This window comes from Polypterus senegalus, chromosome 11, assembly GCF_016835505.1.
Source record: "Polypterus senegalus isolate Bchr_013 chromosome 11, ASM1683550v1, whole genome shotgun sequence".
NCBI classification, from domain to species: domain Eukaryota; kingdom Metazoa; phylum Chordata; class Cladistia; order Polypteriformes; family Polypteridae; genus Polypterus; species Polypterus senegalus.
Genome location: NC_053164.1, coordinates 63,371,528 through 63,392,761, shown reverse-complemented (window position 1 = coordinate 63,392,761; position 21,234 = coordinate 63,371,528).

Genomic DNA, 21,234 nt, shown 5'->3' with positions numbered 1-21,234 from the left:
AGACACATATGTCAGGATGCTATTCATAGACTTCAGCTTTGCCTTCAACACAATCATCCCTCCAAAGCTGGTTGTAAAACTGAGCAGGTTGGGCCTGAACACCACCCTCTGCAATTGGATCCTGGACTTCGACAGAGAGGTCCCAGTCAGTTCAGATGGGCTACAACACGTCCAGCATCATCACACTGAGCACTGGAGCACCACAGGGCTGTGTGCTTAGTCCACTGCTGTTCACCCTGTGGACTCCTGACTGCACAGCAACACACAACACCAACCACATCATCAAGTTTGCGGATGATACGACGGTGCTGGGACTGATAAGCAGGGATGATGAAACAGCATACAGAGATGAGGTAAAACGGCTGTCTGCATGGTGTGAAGACAACAATCTTTCTCAATGTCGGCAAGACAAAATAGATAATCGTGGATTTCAGAAAATCACGTCCTGCCCACATCCCAGTCAGCATCAACGGTTTAGATGTGGAGATTTTTAGGAGTACCAAGTTCCTCGGTGTGCACATAACTGAGGAACTTACATGGACACAACACCTCATCACTAATCAAGAAAGCCCAGCAAAGAGGACACTTCCTGAGGCGGCTGAAGCGAGCACGTCTTCCCACTTTCATCCCTCGCCATGTTCTACAGAGGCACCATTGAGAGAGTTCCGACCAGCTGCATCACTGTCTGGTATGGTAACTGCAACATATCTGACTACAAGCGCCTGCAGAAGGATAGTGAAGACAGCAGAGAACAATTTTGGGGTGCCTCTCCCTTCACTACAGGACCCATTTTATAAACAGTGTCCGCAAGGCCTACAGCATTGTGCAGGACCCCTTAGGGCTCATTTATACTTCACGCGACGCATGCTGCAGTGGACGCTCCTGCTACGCAAGCGTTGAAGTGTTTATACTTGCACGCGTACTTTACGTAAATCTGGAGGAGTCCACCAGGTGGCAGTGTGAAAAATTATATCACAGCAAGTAAACAACGCCCGGTTTCATTGTGTTGTGAGTTGAGGGGAAAAGAAGATGTCAATGGAGAAACTTCTTTGTATTCTCATGCTGTTGCGAAGGATGAAAAAAAGACAGAAACAAACACACAGGAGATGGAATGTGAGGCCTTTAAATGTATCGCGTTATTATGATGGGGAATATTCGTCGCTTGTATTTTCCATGCGACAAATGGATGCAGAAAAACACCATGGATACTTTTGCATGTCGGCTGTTAAGTTTGACGATTTGCTTCACCGAATCAAGCCACACATCAAACATCGACGTACGCACATTAATCCTGTTGGACCTGCAATCCGGCTTGCTGTTACACTGCGTTACCTTGCAACAGGCTTGAGTCTACGAGCATTAGCAGCCAGCTACAAACTCAGCACAGCAACAGTTTGTAAAATCGTGGCCGAGGTCTGCCAAGCCATATGGACTGTCCTACAGGATGAGTTTGTGGCTTTCCCTGATACAGATCAGTGGAAGAACATAAGATAGATAGATAGATACTTTATTAATCCCAAGGAGAAATTCACATTCACATAAAACGGGATTTCTGGAACTTTCCAAACTGCCTTGGCCCAATAGACGGGAAACATGTGAGGGTACGTGCACCATGTCACTCCGGAAGCGCATTTTTTAATTACAAGGGATACTTCAGCTTCATCCTATTGGCTGTGTGTGATGCCAGATACAGATTCACTGTTGTGGATATAGGAGCATACGGACGTGACAGTGACGCAGGAGTATTTGTGAGAAGCAAGTTTGGCTCAACTTATTGAAGGAAACCTGTCCCTGTTGCCTCCATCTACTCTGCCTGGCAGTGAAGTGCTGAGCCCCCATGTCTTCGTCGCAGATGAAGCATTCCCTTTGAAGAATAACCTGATGAGACCCTTTTCAGGTCAGTATGAACAATTACTGATGATATGATATTCATACCTAATCCTAATTTGTGGATGGGGGAATGATAGATTGGATGTAATAATAATGGTAGAAAGTATGATTGATATGGATTTGATGTTCTTGTTCCACAGCCTGATTGTTATACAGTTTCTCCTATAAATGTCCAGCTTACAGATATTCCAGTGGTGTTTACATTTTCTTCCCAAACACAACATTTTGTGAGAGTTATACTTTCCAACTTTCAAGAATTACTAAATAGACCTATTCACCTTTACAGAATTTCAAATCAATCAATGCCTACAGGAAAAACAAAATTTTAAACGATATTGAAGTGTATGCCTTATACTATGTTATAACAAGATTACTTATAATAAAGAAAATCCAAATGTAAACTCAAAATTGTATGAATGCAATTTAATTTTGCAGACTGTGGAGCAATATACAGAAGAGATAAAAATTTCATTAAAAGCAAGGTTTACCCAACATCTCAGGTTGATGGAGAGCCAAATTATAAATACAGCTCTCTATCAAATTTTTCAGATAGTACATTTTGAAAAGAGAGAGAGAGTGGATTGAGACATTAAATGTTTTTTCTCAGTTGGCTAAATGGAAAATAATAATATTAGGACTGGGAGTGGGAGCTGGATCTCTCTCTCTCTCTCTCTCTCTCTATTTCTCCTAGGGCACGAAGTAGAAAATGGCCGACAGTGGGGTAACTCGCGTTGAAATCGTAATTGAGGAACTCCAAGCACTTGATGAACAGATTCAGAAACTCCTGTCCCGATGGAAATACCTGAGAAATCTGAACGCCCGGCTGTTGGATAAACCGTCCTTGCCATCTGGAACCGGCGAAACATCAACCCCGCGTTGTGCCGACCTCACCCAGCGTCTCAGGAGCGCGCCGCTGCTGACCTCGGTGGATTTCAGCTATGCAGGCGGGGGTTCAAGGCCGGAGCACCTCCATCGGCACAGGCGAGCATTTTATCTCAGAACCGGTTTGACCCTCTCCGCGTCCCCATTTCGCCTTCAGCACCTGGTGATGTATTAGTGGTAGGTGATTCCATCGTTAGAAACCTTAATGTCGCATGCCCTAATGCAAAATCGTTTGTTTCTTGTTTTCCCGGTGCTCGTGTCCGAGATGTAATGAAACGTGCGCCAGCAGTCTACGAAACACAAGGAGAGGGCAGTTGGATCAATCGTCTTGCATGCCGGTAAGCGATATAAGGCACCGACAATCAGAAATCCTGAAGGCTGACTTGCAGCTTTGATTAAAGACACGAAGGAGAGGACCCCATCGGCAAAGATCTTCGTTTCGGGTCCACTACCTCTCGTCAGACGATCCAACGAGTACTACAGTCGTCTGCTAGGGTTGAACAACTGGCTACAGGGTTTCTGCAAGAAGAAGGATGTCGGTTTCATCAACAATTGGAATCTCTTTTGGAAAGGCCACGTCTCTTCAAGCGTGATGGCCTGCATCCGAACAGTTTTGGCGCCGGGTCCTCTCCGAAAACATATCGAAGGTAATTCGTTTTTCTTGACTATCTATCTCTGCTCTTAACCCCTTCCGAAATAATACTGCTGTGCCAGGACATGATGAATGTTTAATAGAGTCTTCCGTTAAAGTGCACACCATTAATACTGTAATAAGCAATCTCAATGCACGTAGAAAACCTAGGAAATACGGCATAAACTCCAATAATCTAATTAAAATCACTATTTTAGAGGAACAATGTATTAAAACTATAAAACAGATCACAGATTAAACAAAAATATACACAGAGCGGCGCTAATAATAATAATTTAGTTCCTATTCCAAATAACAATAACACACATAGTACTCATCTCTGCACCTCCGAAACATTAAATATGGCACTATTAAATGTTAGAGCTTTAACTAACAAAACGTTTTTTATCAACGATCTTATTAGTGATAAAAAAATAGATCTTATTGCACTAAATGAAACATGGCTGAATTCAGATGCGCGCAGTTTTAATCGAATCTGCCTCCGGATTACAGTTTTACTCATGCAAACCGCCAGGGAAAAAGGGGGGGCGGATTGGCTAACATTTACTCGAGCCGATTAAAATGTAAAGATGTCAGTTTTGGTAAGTTCAAGTCCTTTGAGTATCTCGCCGTTGTTATTCATGGAGATTCTCAAGTTCTAGTACTATCCGTGTATAGACCTCCTAAATATAACGCGTCTTTTTTGAGGAATTCTCTGACTTAATGTCAATTTTAATTACTAACTATGACACACTCCTAATAGTTGGCGACTTTAATTTTCATATAGATAATCAGTGTGATCTAAAAGTAAAAGAATTTATGAACCTCCTGGATTCTTTTGATTTGAGACAACTCATAAATCAGCCTACACATAAAGCAGGTCATACATTAGACTTAGTGATTACTAAAGGACTGAAAGTTGATATAAAACAGATCATTGATATTGGTCTATCAGACCATTTTCTTCTACTTTTTAATATAGAAATAATGATAAAAACACTCATGAGAAGCATATTGTTAAAAAACGCTTCTTTGATTCGGCAGCAGCTTTAAAACTTACAAACATTTTAAGCAATCAGTCCGTTTATAGTGCCAGCTATAATAGCGAGGACAATGTAAATAGTAAGGTGGAAAGATTTAATTCTAAAGTGAGAGCTGCTGTTGACATAGTTGCACCTGAAAAGACAGTGAAAAAATCTTCTAGCATTGTATACCATGGAAGACCCAAAGAGTGTCTGATTTAAAGAGAACATGCCGTAGAGCTGAGCGTCAATGGAGGAAGACTAAACTTACTATCCACCACGAAATATTAAAAGTCAAAATAACAGAATACAATAACACTGTCCGTCTTGAGAGACGCTGCTATTTCTCAAGATTATAAATAACAATGCTAGTAATCCCAGAGTCTTATTTTCAACAATTGATCGCCTACTAAACCCAGGTAGCTCAAAGGAATGCCTCCTAAGTGCTTCCAGTGAAACCTGTGAGGCTGTCGCTGTATTTTCAATCAAAAATTAATGATATTAGAAATAACATAGTATATCTCCCCAACACTAAGGATCCCCTAAACCCCAACATCCTGTTATAAACAAATTAAACTCTTTCACTAGGATAGATTTACCTGATTTACAAAAAATAATCTCTCAATTAAAACCCTCCACCTCGTCCTTGACCCGATACCAACAAGGTTTTTCAAAGAAGTATCAGGCGTGCTAATTGATAATGTTCTTGACATAGTAAATTCGTCACTAGATACTGGGGTCTTCCCAGACTGTCTTAAGACTGCTGTAGTTAAACCCCTACTTAAGAAACATAATCTTGACCCTCGCTCTTGAAAATTTTAGACCCATCTCTAACCTGCCTTCTTAAGTAAAGTTCTGAGAAGGCAGTCATTATGCAGTTAAATGACCACCTAAATAAACATGCTATTCTTGATAAATTTCAGTCAGGTTTTAGAACAAATCACAGCACAGAAACTGCACTCGTTAAAGTAGTAAATGACTTGCGGGTAAATGCAGACAGAGGCCATTTATCTGTTCTCATCCTCTTAGATCTGAGTGCTGCATTTGACACCATTGATCACAACATTCTTAGAAATCGCCTTAGTCAATGGGTGGGCCTCTCTGGCAGTGTCTTAAATTGGTTTGAATCCTACCTGACAGGGAGAAAATATTTTGTTAGTTGTGGGAATTACAACTCAAGACACATGATATCCAATATGGTGTTCCACAAGGCTCTATCCTGGGTCCGCTGTTATTCTCAATCTACATGCTTCCGTTAGGTCAGATTATCTCAGGGCACAACGTGAGCTACCACAGCTATGCTGATGACACACAGCTGTAAATATCAATAGCACCTGATGACCCTGATTCTATTGATTCACTAACACAATGTCTGACTAGTATCTCAGAATGGATGAATAGTAATTTTCTCAAGTTAAATAAAGAGAAAACTGAAATTTTAGTGATCAGCAATAATGGATACAATGAGGCTATTAGAAATAAACTGGATACATTAGGATTAAAAGTCAAGACGGAGGTAAAAAGCTTAGGGGTGATTGTTGACTGTAATCTGAATTCTAAATCACATATTAATCAGATCATTAGGACAGCATTTTTCACTTAAGAAACAGTAAAGTTAGACCTCTTATATCACTGAAAGATGCTGAGAAATTAGTTCACGCGTTTGTTTTCAGTCGACTAGATTACTGTAATGCACTCCTCTCAGGACTACCCAAAAAGATATAAATCGTTTGCAACTAGTGCAGAATGCAGCTGCTAGAATCCTAACTAGGAAAAGAAAATCAGAACACATTTCTCCAGTTTTGATGTCACTACACTGGTTACCTGTGTCATTCAGAATTGACTTTAAAATTCTGCTTATGGTTTATAAAGCCTTAAATAATCTCGCCCCATCTTATATATCGGAATGTCTGACACCTTATATTCCAAATCGTAACCTCAGATCCTCAAATGAGTGTCTCCTTAGAATTCCAAGAACAAAACTTAAAAGAAGTGGTGAGGTGGCCTTCTGCTGTTATGCACCTAAAATCTGGAATAGCCTGCCAATAGGAATTCGCCAGGCTGATACAGTAGAGCACTTTAAAACACTGCTGAAAACACATTACTTTAACATGGCCTTTTATAACTTCATTTTAATCTAATTTAACTTAATCCTGATACTCTGTATGTTCAATTCATCATAACAACTATTCATGGTGGCTCTAAAATCGGTACTGACCCCTACTCTCTTTTCTGTTTCTTTTTCCGGTTTCTTTGTGGTGGTGGCCTGCGCCACCTCCACCTACTCAAAGCTTCATGATGCTCCAACAATGATGGACGGATTAAAAGCCAGAAGTCTACATGACCATCATCATCATCAAGCCCTTCCGTGAGAACCCTAAATCCAAAGAGGACTGTTTCATTTATGTTAGGTAGAATGCCCAGAGGGACTGGGGGTCTCATGGTCTGGAATCCCTACAGATTTTATTTTTCTCCAGCCGTCTGGAGTTTTTGTTTTTTCTGTCCCCCCTGGCCATTGAACCTTACTCTTATTCGATGTTAATGTTGATTTATTTTGTTTTATAATTATGTCTTTCATTTTTCTATTCTTTAATATGTAAAGCACTTTGAGCTACTGTTTGTATGAAAATGTGCTATATAAATAAATGTTGTTGTTGTTGTTAAAGAATACTTTCAGACTGTCACAGAGAAAGTGACTTTCCAGGATGCTGTGCTCCACCGAGACAGTCAATTAAGGATATGTTTATGCTCTGTCATAATTTGGCCCTCAAAAGGTGTAGAATGTAAATATTCAAGATTTTGGGAGATTGTAATTTTTTTTTTTTTTTTACTTATGTGGCATTTTTGGAAGAAAAACTGGAAGTTACTTTTGCTGCAGTAATGCTAAACAGTTCTGTAAGATCTGTAACATCAATTTGTTATATTTGTAAATCTTTAAATAAACAATTTTTTAAAGGAATGTGACATGCAAAAAACATATGTAAACAATCTGAACACAGTGTTTATTTAAACATAAACCAATAAAAGTAACAGTCCAATAAATGAACATATATATATATATATATATATATATATATATATATATATATATATATATATATATATATATATATATATATATATATATATATATATATATATATATATATATATATATATATATATATATATATATATATATACACACAGTTTCCAAAATATAACTATTATATAAATATAATTATTTCAAATATCAATATATAAAACTCAATAAGAACAAAATAGAAATGTGAAGTATAAATAGTTTGCACCTTTCAATTAACAATTACTTTTGCAAAATATTCATGAGTTTATAAAACTACTCATATGAAGCCATCAGTTGCTTTATGTCCTTTACAAGTTTTTTAGCATCTGGTTGTGGATGCTGCAGAAGGAACTGTTCCAGGTACCCACAAAACGCACTACACACGTCTGGTGCTTTCTCACTTTTGTTTTGCAGGCGAGACAAAGTCTGCAGAATAGTGTTGCTCAACTGCCGGTGGAGGCACATGTATTGTGCTTGGTCCTGGGATTTCCTGGTTGCTTGTCTGTAACCATAATAAAAAATACAATTTATTTCTATCAACAAACTGTACTGACTGCAACATGGGGGCAAAAAATATTTGGAGACAATATACCTTTACATTTATATTTTGTCCAGCAACTTTAAAATAGTTTCCCACATTTCTTTTGCATTTCCAGTTGGAGCACAGGTGGGTGAAGTGACCTGATTTGGGTCAACACAGTATCAGTGTCATTGAACGTCATTGATTGACGTTCAGACCCACAGCGACACACTGCATATATACACAACTTGTGTAAATATCATTTATTTTTTAACAACGTGATGCTTTATAAGAATAGTATACATGAAGAAAACAGAGTAAACAGAAAATTGCTCCGTGATTAGGTAAATCACATTAACGTAAAATATGCTATATTATTTTTATATATTAAATACAAAGTTTTAACACCGCAGTATCGAAATTTGTGTTGGTTGTACGATGGCTGACAAAGTTATGAAGCCATGCGAGACGCTTGACGATCTCAGGACAAAACGCGGAATCAGCCGAATCGGCACTTCTTTTCCCGGCCATTTTCCACCTTGCACGAACGTATCTGTTCCTAATTTGTTTCCACTTCGTCTTGCATGTTTCAATCTCTGCTTCCAAAGACATGGCAATTTGATGACAGCTGTTCTGGCAAGCGTGTTTGTCACTGTGGAGAGGGGTTGTAACATCATATAGATATTTTCTCACCTCCTCTATTAAATCTTCCTCAAACCGTTCAGTCATGTTGATTAAACAAAAACTCTGACGTCACGTTCCAAATTGAACACAGCGCCCTCCGACTTTTTGCTGGTACTGCAACTCGCGCACGCATCGCGTTAATTTGAGGACCTGCTCAGAGGACGCGTGAAATGAACGCTGGGAATGCCTGGCAGCCATGATGCGGGCACATACGCGTTCTGAGCGTGAAGTATAAATGAGCCCTTACACCCCTCACGTGGACTTTTCACTAGTGATGGGCCGCTTGATACTCAGGTTTCGACACTTTGTCGAGCTTTCGAAGCATCGCTTCGTGGCTTGCTTCAAATGCGCCCGTCCAGTGATTGAGTCATGCTAGCGCAATGACGTCATTGATATCTGCGCAGTCAGCAGTCGATTTGGTCAGCCACTAGTCTGCTGAAGTGCTTTGGCTCAAACCATAAAAGCGGGTGTCTGTACTAAAGCGATAAGGTGCGCTAACACGAGTTCAAATCCTAGTTGGGGCATGGATATGTTGAAATAAGGGTTTTGTATTAAACAGTTAAGTAGTACTTGTCTGAAAGTTAAATATATTTTGGAGACATTATGAACGATTTACATGGGGCTCCTTTTTCCTTGGTGTGGAATCGTGTCCACCAAGAATCAGTAACAAATTGATGAGCATATTTTGCGTAAGGTAGCACGTATTATAACAATCCAGAATCTATTCTACCCCATGTCGATCATATCACAGAGGCTAAGAAATGCTTCACTAAAGCCGACGTGGTTATTACACCAGTATATGCGCAAGACATTCCTCATTAAACGTTTTTACTATTCAGTAATTCCCAGATCTGTTGCCGATTTGTATTATTGATTTCCATAAAGCAATGTGAGTAAAAGCGTGTGCTGTGCCATCAACAGTGTCTTGGATTTCTGCGTTAATGAGACAAAAAGATGTAAAGAAACATTTCCTCTACATACGTGTCCAATAATAGTAAACTTGCAAGAACGAGAAAAAGCACAAGATGGGAATATTCATGACAAGAGCCTGGGCATCAGGATGAGAATGTGCCTTGTCACGCATTACGTGAGCTCGTCTGCCATCCCTCACTTACACTGGCACACGTTACACTTGGGGGCAAATGCGATGGAGAATACTAACAATGTACACCTTCAGAAGTGGAATAAATCGACTGTATAAGTAGAACATTTCAGATAAACGATGAATTTTATAAATCGTAAACAATGCAACATAACTATTATATGTGTTGTTACTTTTTATTTACAGTATACTCAAACTTTACATATCTACATGAGAAAGGAACATAGGTAATATGTTTATAATCATTCTCACTAAAATACACTGTCAAAATATATTAGTGAGCAAATTGAGACAGATTGGCCTTTAGGAAATATAAAAAAGCGTGTGCGCTGTCATTTAGGACACAATGCATTGTTAACGTGACGCACTCTCTACTGACGCGATGTCACGAAAAAAGAAACAGCGCAGTCCATGCTAACTCAAATCCTCCTTGATGTTTGACCTTATGATTAATTGTCAATATCAAATCAATAAAGTCATTTTGAGAAGATGACAAGTCTACTATAGTCAGTTCAATTAACGCTCCTTTTAAAAAGTTTGTTTATACATAATATAAAACAGAATCTCAATGATACGGGACTCGCGAGTAGTAACGAATATGTGACACTGAGAAATTATAATTCCTAATAACGGGATCAAGTAAAAACTACGACTTCCTATAACGGACACTGTAAATGTAGGTATTTCAATAAATAATTTAGGAGGCTTGTGTGTGCATTTCAATATCGATTTAACTACGTAGGCCACCTGTTGTACTATAAACGGTAGCTCAAGCAGCACTTAACAGTAAATAGTGTAACAGGACAACAACTGACTGAAACGAAGATGCTGCGCCACAACAATAAAGGTTCACACTGTCGTTCTGCATGTTTAGAAGGCGCTGGTTGGCTGAAGCTGTTTATAGCGAATTGTCCCAAGTTGGAAGTGCCGTATAGCGATCAGAAACAAAAAGACACATTTAGGCATAATGGACAGTAGTTTGTTTTTCTACAATACAAATTCAGTACGACAACAGGGTCTCCAAACACACAAATATGAAGCTTATTACATTTTACAATGAAACTCTTTACATACACAATATAATTAGGGGCGTGTGCCACCTGCCCGACTACGGTGGTCCAACCTTCCCTCGATAGCTCGATTCGCTCGCTATCCGTCCAAGCTTGTTAAATGGAGGAATAGAAAGAAAAACTTTCACAAGACGAAAAAATTATATTTATAGATGATGTATACTATATGACGTACGGTTTTGAACAAAATTAAAGTGTTCCATAAAAGGTTGCACAATTTACCTAATCTTTTCATATATATAAAGTTGATATATGACAATATATCTTTGACACTATGTATCAGACAAAGGAAATCGCAGCAATCCACAAGAACAATAATTCTCAGCAACTACCTGAATTGTAGCTTAACCATATCAACTGAAATGTGTAATGTCAATACGAATTACAAAATATAACTAGAGAGTTAAGTGTCAGATAGACTCTCAAAATATAGAGGTCAATGCCTTTAAGTGTGCTGAGGCTTCACAAAGATTCAGTAACCAGTGACCATGTCTGCTCGAAGCCCTGTCATGATCCAATCTCGGTACTACGCATGTCTGCTCTGTGCTTCCAACCGCAATGCACGGTGGAAGGACATTTCCACTTTTATGTCAGCTTACTGCTTCGACCTGAGAGAGTTAGGAAGTTATATTAATTACATTACACTGCATATTCCACCACCAGGTTACAAAATTTCAACAGAGTTGTGATTGGTGAAACGAATCTTTCTGGATCATCAACACAACTGAAATTATTGTGCAGTACATTACTTAGTGTCAAAAAATAAAACAACAAATTTTGCATATTAAAATGCTGAATATTAGAATGCATAAGAACAGCTGTACTAATACGGTTCAAAACTTCCTTCACCATAATACTCTGGCTGTTCTCATAAATATTCTAGTCTCTGTATTGCACTGCCTCACTTCTATAGTAAAGAGTGTTATACGTTTATTCACTGCATATACAAATACATATACATATAGTATATAGTCATATAATGTTATATAGTGTTAAATTTTATACACTTTTTTGTTTGATATTCTAGATGTTCTATTTACTGCCCTATATGTTGTTTTTATACTGTTTGCTACGATATCACCGTTTCAGTCTCTTCTCATAAATATTCCTTTTCTTCCTCAGGTTCATTATTACTGCATTAATGTTCAAGATGTCATTCAGTCAGTCATTGTCCAACCTGCTATATCCTAACACGGGGGGTCTGCTGGACCAATCCCAGCCAGCACAGACTGCAAGGCAGGAAAAAATCCCGGGCAGCGTGCTATCCCACCGCAGGACACACACACACACGTGAACACATGCAAACACACACACACACACACACACTAGGGACAAGTTAGGATCGCCAAAGCACCTAACCTGCATGTCTTTGCACTGTGGGAAGAAACCAGAGAACCCAAAGGAAACCCACGCAGACATGGAGACAGCATGCAAACTCCACACAGGGAGCAGCCGGGAAATTAACCTAGGTCTCCTTACTGTGAGGCAGATGCATCTAATGAAAATGTGTCTTGTTTCATGTGCATGATGAAACCGTAGATCAGGGGTGTCAAATTTTTTCGGCTTGCGATCTACTTTTAAAATGACCAGGTCGAAATGATCTGCCTACATTAAAAATTATATATAGTACAGCCGAATAATGCAGTCAAGGAGTTTTTGAATTCAGCCGAGTGAAAAATGACGGCTGTCCGATTAACTGTGACTTTAGTTCCCTCACCTTTCTCTTTCTCAGATCATTTTTTGGAAGGACGTCAGTTTCGTAGTTTTTATGAACAGTTTGAAAGTGCCTTTCCACATTTTCCTTCTTTGGAATAACAATACCCTCCCCAAACAATTTTTTTTTAAATCCCTTCTTTAGTCCATATAAATTGGAAGGCTAACTAGATCACTTAAACAGCCTGAGTTTTGTAGTAGCTCATGCGTTTGATCGTGCGGGATGACCAGTGTGTTAGAAGAGAAGCGATCTAAGACTGGTGCCCAGCTGCTGAAAGTTCATCATGTGCCATGCTTTGCCCATACCCTGAATCTGGTAGTAAAGAAGGCAATTGACCAGACACCCAAGCTCCAGGAAATTCGCCAAAAAGCAAGGAAAATTGTGTCTTTGTTCAGGTCAAGTTGCAATACTAAGGAAAAACTATCAGAGATGCAGCAGCTAATGGGCAGGCCAGTGCAGAAGGTGGTTCAAGAAGTGGACACCAGATGGAACAGCACTTACGATATGCTGCAGCGTCTGTATGATCAACGTGAGGCAGTTGGTGCTGCCCTCTCTAATTTAAATACAGAGGTTGTTCCCTTAACAAGTGGGGAGAATGATATTAGTGAATGCCTGACCCTCCTCCTTCCACTAAAACATGCAACAACTGAGATGTCTGCAGAAAAAAAGGTGTCGGCATCAAAAATGATCTCACTATATCGCATGTTGCAACACACAATCTCAAAGAAGAGTACCAAGGTGACCAGGGAGGAGTCCAATTAGGTAAGCTGCAATGATCCAAAAACATTTTTGTACAATGAATAGTTGTGTCCCTTTAATAACATTGATTATTGCTATTTTCTGTCTTAGGTGTGCATCTGAAGGAAAGCTAACGCTCCAGATACTATGCGCTGGAATCCATCCGGGTTTTGGCCTTGGCTACGCTGCTGGACCCAAGATTTAAAAGTATTGGCTTTGGCAATCCAGACCGTGTCAGAGAGGCTGAGAAACAACTCACCTTGGAATGCGCATCCCTAATGCGGTCCTCTCCAGACAGTGCGCACGTGACACCCCAAGGTGATTTTTGTATGGAATCTTTTTTTGGTATTTGATACATTTTAATGTGTACTGTGAATAAAACCATGTACTCTTTGATTCTTTCAAACAGAGCCACAGCCTTCAACATCAGCCCTGGCCCCATCCTTGGAAGCAGCATTTCCCACAGACAATCTATGGCAACTTTTGGACTTGCGTGTTTCCGAGGCTCAAAGAGTCCACAGTGCCACTGCAGATGCCACTGTGGAGGTGAAGAGATACCTAACGGACGCTTATCTTGGTAGACAAGAAGATCCACTCCTGTATTGGAAGGAGAGAATAACCATTTACCCTAATCTTTATCAGCATGCCATAAAGTGTCTGTCTGCCAGCAACGTCTGTTCCCAGTGAACGCATTTTTTCCAAAGGCTGGGGAAGTCCTCTGCAAAAAAAAAAAGGAGTCGCCTGAAGCCCAGCACAGCAGAACAAATTATTTTTCTAAATAAAAATGACTAAAACCGCTGCACTCGCCAACTTTATTGCAAGCTTCCCAGGTCAAAGTTCTTGAGGATCCACATCCTAGTGATACTCAACTCAATTTTTTGGGTTATTGCAAACTATGTCTTTATTAAAACTTAATTTGAAATATCAAACTGGCTGAGTCTTTTTTCTTGTTTTTTGCAGGATGTGCAACACATCGACTTTGCATTGTCCAGATTTGTTTCCCATAGTGACACATTTCTTTATGTTCTACAAAGATTGGGACTATTCTAAAATTCAACGCAGAAGTTATTTTAATAAAACTCGTGCATAACTGATGATAAAGGAAACTATAATGAATTGCCATGGGGTTATTTCAATTAAGCACCACGGTATTGCATTATACTGTATGTAAACGTACTTTAGTGCAAATTTAAGAGCATTTCACATTGGACTATTGGCAGCGTAATGTATTGTGGCTACAGTATTACTGTTTTTACTAGCAATTCTTCTAGTCATTGCAAAATTTGGAGTGATAGTGATGGACCAATCGCATTTCCACGAGGTGTAGTCTAGTTTGAGTTTAATTCAAATACTGATAAATGCTGGTTTTACATTGGAATTAAAATAGGAATGTACATTGTGCGGATTAAATTTCCGATTCGGAGTCTAACACCATCCAGGGCAGGCTCCTGTCTTCAGGTTTTCAAGGAGCATTGTCACATAATCGGAACAATCTCTATCAAACGCATCAGGCAGCGGAAAGCTGCAATCCCCAACAGATGCTGACCAGGTTTGTTATCGAACACGAGAGCTGGCGCTGTGCGACTGGCGCAATTGTTCAAGCCACCGTTACGCATACGTTAGGCGCCTGCACTGATCACAGTTGTTTAGAAGTAAACATATATAGTCAACGTTGACCCGATTACTGCAACAGAATTGCTTGCTAAGCGTATGCCGAGTTACAATGTTTGACATTTATTGCCAGTTATAATTTTGACTTCAAAGATGTCTATCACAACTTCATAGACATTCAGTTTTCGTCTGCAATGCTCTGATAAGACTTTGAACTGTTAAATGTGCTACTAATACAAATGGCCAGGAGGGGTCACTAGAGAGGTGTGTCAAATGCTTCGAAGCTTCGATACGATTTCCGACACAATTGCTTCAAACGTTTTGATGCTTCGTGAGGCTTCACTCCGCCCAACACTACTTTTCACACTTCTGCCATCCAAGAGAAGATAGTGCAGCATCAGAACCAGATCTGCCAGGCTGCAGGAGAGTTTTTACCCCCAAGCTGTTAGACTCCTTAACACCAGGCTGCCCCCTGGGACCTTTCACACAGCCTCAACCACCTCTAAAAAAACAGAACTTTTATACATGTGAGCCACTGTCCTGTAAAGACGAGTGTGCAGGTAGAAAAGAACTGAAAATCTCATACTGACCTTTAAGGATTTGGTCACTTTTTATCCTTCTGCTATGAAACATTCTGACCTGTCATTGTTTACACACGTCTTAGACAACTATGATCATACACTAATCATTTCAGTATTATCTATATCCATTTTATATTTATTATATTACATATCATGCACATCAATATTGATGCCACTTATTTGTCCTATCTTTGCACAATGTCTTGTCTTACTTGTGTTTTAATTTTTAAATTTTAATTCTATTTTTAATTTATTATTTGTACGTCATGTTGTTACACAGGGGCGGCAGGGTGGCGCAGTGGTAGCGCTGCTGCCTCGCAGTTAGGAGACCCGGGTTCACTTCCCAGGTCCTCCCTGCGTGGAGTTTGCATGTTCTCCCCTTGTCTGCATGGGTTTCCTCCGGGCACTCCGGTTTCCTCCCGCAGTCCAAAAACATGCAGGTTGGGTGGATTGGCGATTCTAAATTGGCCCTAGTGTGTACTTGGTGTGTGGGTGTGTTTGTGTTTGTGTGTGTGTCCTGTGGTGGGTTGGCACCCTGCCCAGGATTGGTTCCTACCTTGTGCTGGCTGGGATTGGCTCCAGCAGACAACCCCCCCGTGTTGTTACACAATTTCGTCTATCTTTATATTTGTATATGGTTGAGATGACAATAAAGTTCACATTGACTTTTGACTTTTTAACAAAGCTCAGTTATAAACAACTGCCAGCTTAGAAAACCAATACTATATTGTGCATTTTTTTTTTGCTAGGTTAATCTCATTTCATTCTTGTATGTTGCTTTATTAATCATTTTTATTTGGGTCTGAAACTGTAGCCATTCACAAAACTTCCTCTCTTTTTCTGTAAAATCTTTCAAAATACATGATTTTTAATACCATTTAAAGCTTAAAGGATAAGTGAGATGTATGCATTCAAAAACATTCTCTGAAACTTACAGGAAAAAAAAAAAAGAAACCGATGCATTTCATAATAGTAAACATTTAAACTTTACTTCAGAAGAGTAAGCAGACACCACATATCTCCAAGTATAAAGCAGACACACATTATATACATAAATAAAATAAATAAAGTGTTCTCATGTGTTTTTGAACAAAAAAAAAAAAAAAAAAAAAAAAAAAAAAATTATGTCCCCCCAAATATTTGAGACAACTTTATCTGTTGAATATCTTTCTATTTCTCAAGGCTGAAGATTCTGCCTAGGTAAATTAAAGTTGAATTAGAGAAAAAACGGACTTTTCTTGATTTTAATTTGAAACATCTTTCTATCCTTTATAAAAAAAAAATTAAAATACACAGCACAACCTAAACTTCAGGGAGGAAAAAAAAAAATCTCCCACAAATGTGACTGAGCTCTTAAAATTCTATCCTAAAAGTTCTGACCCTTTGCTAGTAAAAGCAGCTTTAAGATTGCAAGGCCTCTGGAAGGCTTCTTATAGTCTAAGTGGGCGGAGCTCAGGTGTGTCAGTAATCAGTTAATTAGGTCACCTAATTAAGACAGGTGATGTTTATACCCTTTTCTAAAACCAGTTTCTTTTAAAGTTATTTAAATATGGACTCCAAACTAAGGCATTCTTTAGTTTTAAAAGAATTTAGAGAGCTTTTCAACATCCTCTAAATGTTTTTCTCAAGTGTCAAGCAAGTGAATTTGTGTAATAATCTGTTGAAAGCATGATAAAATTTATGTAATCTATACTAGCTCATATATTTTTAATTGAAGTAAAACAGATACATTAAAAAAAGGGTATTCCTTTAAAAACATCTTCAAAATTATTATCCGCTTTACCGTGACCGTCTTTCATGTTTAGCGACTGTTGGCCATGTGCGATCAAGCACCTTTCACTTTCTTATGTTATATAAATGTTATAAGAGTCTTCTTTGTATTTTATTGGACATTTCTCCCACAAACATTTTCTGAAATTTTACACACCTCATAATGAGATAGATAGATACTTTATTAATCCCAAGGGGAAATTCACAACTGTGTATGCAGTTACTTGTCTCCACTGTCTCTTTTCTGTAATTAAATTTTTTGTTCCTGTCCTGAAATTCATAAATACGTAATTTTCTTAAAGGATAGGTTTGATATTTTTCAATTTTAAGTTATTTCTTCACAAGAGAAAGAGAGCAGGCCTAATCTATACCTAACCTATCCTCTCAATCTTTATAATTATAACTACCAACGTAATAATATTCTGCATGGCAACAACTCTAGGGGAAATAGGAAATTAAGACTAAAGCTGTCTCACTTCCAGTTAAGACTATAAAATGACATCAAAAACTCAAAATCACTGTCTCCATGATGGGACAGTTAACTTCGTAAGCTGGAATGTTAAAGGCCTGAATCACGAATTAAAGAGAAAGAAAGTACTTTCTCACCTAACAGGTCTAAATGCTAAAATAGTATTTTTACAGGAAACCCACTTAATAAGCAAGGATCAGTTCCAGCTGCAAAAAGACTGGACTGGCCAATTGTTCCATTCTAGTTTTACAAAGAAAGAAGCATCAGATGTAGTATTGGATCCTGAAGGGAGATATGTAATGGTCATGGGAGACTTATCTAACTGTAAAATGATTTTGATGTTTATGCACCTAATGTTGATGATAAGGAATTTATACAAAATTTATTTGCATCCATTCCCAACCTGAACACTCATAAAGTTATAATGGCTGGGGACTTTAATTGTGTTCTAAATCCACTTTTAGATAGGACTTCCTCCACAGGGGGAACGGCATCTAACACCGCAAAGATAATTACAAAGTTTATAACTGATCACAACTTATCAGACCCCTGGAGGTTTTTAAACCAAATTCAAGAACATATTCTTTTTACTCACCAGTACATCATTGCTATTCAAGGATCGATTACTTCTTTATAGACAATAACTTCTTGCCTAAGATTAAATCTTGCAAATACGATGCTCTTGTTATTTCTGACCATGCACCTATGATCTTGGAGCTAAAATTACTAAGCCCCATACACTCACCCCGCAGATGGCGCCTCAACCCGCTTCTATTAGCTGACGAGAATTGTACTGAATTTATATCCAAACAAATCAAATTCTTTTTAGAGACAAATACATCCCCCGAGATCTCTGCAGGAATATTCTGGGAAACTCTTAAGGCCTTCTTAAGAGGACAGATTATCTCATATCTTTCCCACAGAAATAAATCCGAGGCCAAGAAAGTAGCAGAGATAAAAAGTGAAATTATTAAATTAGATAAAGAACACGCCAGACTACCAAGCGAGACTCTACATAGGAGAAGACAGGCTCTACATTCGGAATTAAACCTCTTGACAACTAAAGAAACTGAACAACTAATCTACAAATCCAGACATCATTACTATGAATATGGGGAGAAAGTTAATAAGCTTTTAGCTCAACAAATTCACAAGTAAGAAGTGCGCAACGCAATCTCGGTAATCAATAACACGAACGGAGATAAAATCATCGAACACAAAAATATGCACACTTTCAGAGACTACTATAAATCCCTATATACTACTGAGTTTAAGGAAGACAATACACAATCTAATGCATTTCTGGATACATTACAGATACCACAAATAGACTCTTCTAGTGTGGAGGAACTTGATAAACCTCTGGCGTTATCAGAATTACTAGATGCTATAAAGTCACTTCAAGGCGGGAAAGCAGCAGGCCCTGATGGCTACCCTGCAGAATTTTACAAGAAATTCTCCACTCTGCTAGCTCCCCTCCTATTAGCAACATTTACAGAAGCCAGAAATAACCAATCTCTTCCACAAATCTTTCGCCAAGCACTAATCACTGTCTTTCCAAAACAAAATAAGGACTTATTACAATGTGCATCATACAGACCAATTTCACTTCTGAATAACGACGTTAAAATACTCTCTAAAATCTTAGCCAGAAGGAAGGAGAAAGTGCTCCCCTCGGTAATATCAAATTTCAAACTGGATTTATTAGGGGCCGGCACTTATCTTCAAATCTTCGACGCCTGTTTAATGTAATATACTCAACAACTAAATCAAACACCCCAGAAATATTATTATCATTGGATGCAGAAAAAGCATTCGACATGATTGAATGGAAATACCTTTTTACTATACTGCTCAAAAGAAATAAAGGAACACTTTTTAATCAGAGTATAGCATAAGGTCAATGAAACTTATGGGATATTAATCGGATCAGTTAAGTAGCAGAGGGGGTTGTTAATCAGTTTCAGCTGCTGTGTTGTTAATGAAATTAACAACAGATGCACTAGAGGGGCAACAATGAGATGACCCACAAAACAGGAATGGTTTAACGGGTGGAGGCCACTGACATTTTTCCCTCCTTATCTTTTCTGACTGTTTCTTCACTAGTTATGCATTTGGCTACAGTCAAGTGTCACTACTGGTAGCATGAGGCGATACCTGGACCCTACAGAGGTTGCACAGGTAGTCCAACTTCTCCAGGATGGTACATCAATATGTGTCATTGCCAAAAGGTTTGCTGTGTCTCTCTGCACAGTCTCAAGGGCATGGAGGAGATTCTAGGAGACAAGCAGTTACTCTAGGAGAGCCGGAGAGGGCCATAGAAGGTCCATAACCCATCAGCAGGACCAGTATCTGCTCCTTTGGGCAAGGAGGAACAGGATGAGCACTGCCAGAGCCCTACAAAATGACCTCCAGCAGGCCACTGGTGTGAATGTTTTTGACCAAGCAACCAGAAAGACTTCATGAGGGTGACCCAAGGGCCCCATGTCCTCTAATGGGCCCTGAGCTCACTGCCCAGCAGCATGCAGCTCGATTGGCATTCGCCATAGAATACCAGAATTGGCAGATGCACCACTGGTGCCATGTGCTTTTTACAGATGAGAGCAAGTTCACCCTGAGCATGTGACAGAAGTGAAAGGGTCTGGCGAAGCCATGGAGAACATTATGCTGCCTGTAACATCATTCAGTATGAGCAGTTTGGTGGTGGGTTAATGATTGTCTGGGGAGGCATATTCATGGAGGGTCACACAGACCGCTACAGGCTTGACAAAGGCACCTTGGCTACCATTAGGTATCAGGATGAAATCCTTGGACCCATTGTCAGACCCTATGCTGGTACAGTGGCTCCTGGTGCACGACAATTCCTGGCCTCATGTGGTGAGAGTATGCAGGCAGTTCCTGGAGGATGAAGGAATTGATACCATTGACTGGCCACCACACTTTCCTGACCTAAATCAAATAGAACACCTCTGGGACATTATGTTTTGGTCCATCCGATGCCACCAGGTTGCACCTCAGACTGCCCAGGAGCTCAGTGATGCCCTGGTCCAGATCTGGGAGGAGATCCCCCACAACGCCATCTGTCATCTCATTAGAAGCATGCACCGATGTTGTCAGGCATGTATACAAGAACACAGGGGCCATACAAAGTGCTGCATACAATTTTGAGTTGCTGCAATTAAATTTGGGCAAAATGGACTAGCCTGCCACATAATTTTTTCACTCTGATTTTTGGGGTGTCTTTGAATTCAGGGCTCTGTAGGTTGATCATTTTCATTTCCATCAAACGATGTGGCATCCTTTCGTTCCTAACACATTACCCAGTCTATATCAGTATAGATATCCAGGAGGATTTCTTTTTCCCATTGAGATCTGATGTGTTTTCAATGTGTTCCTTTAATTTTTTTGAGCAGTTTATATCAAGCAATTGTCAAGCAAAAAAATGTCAAGTTGAGTTCTGAATTTCCCTAACATACACTTTCCATC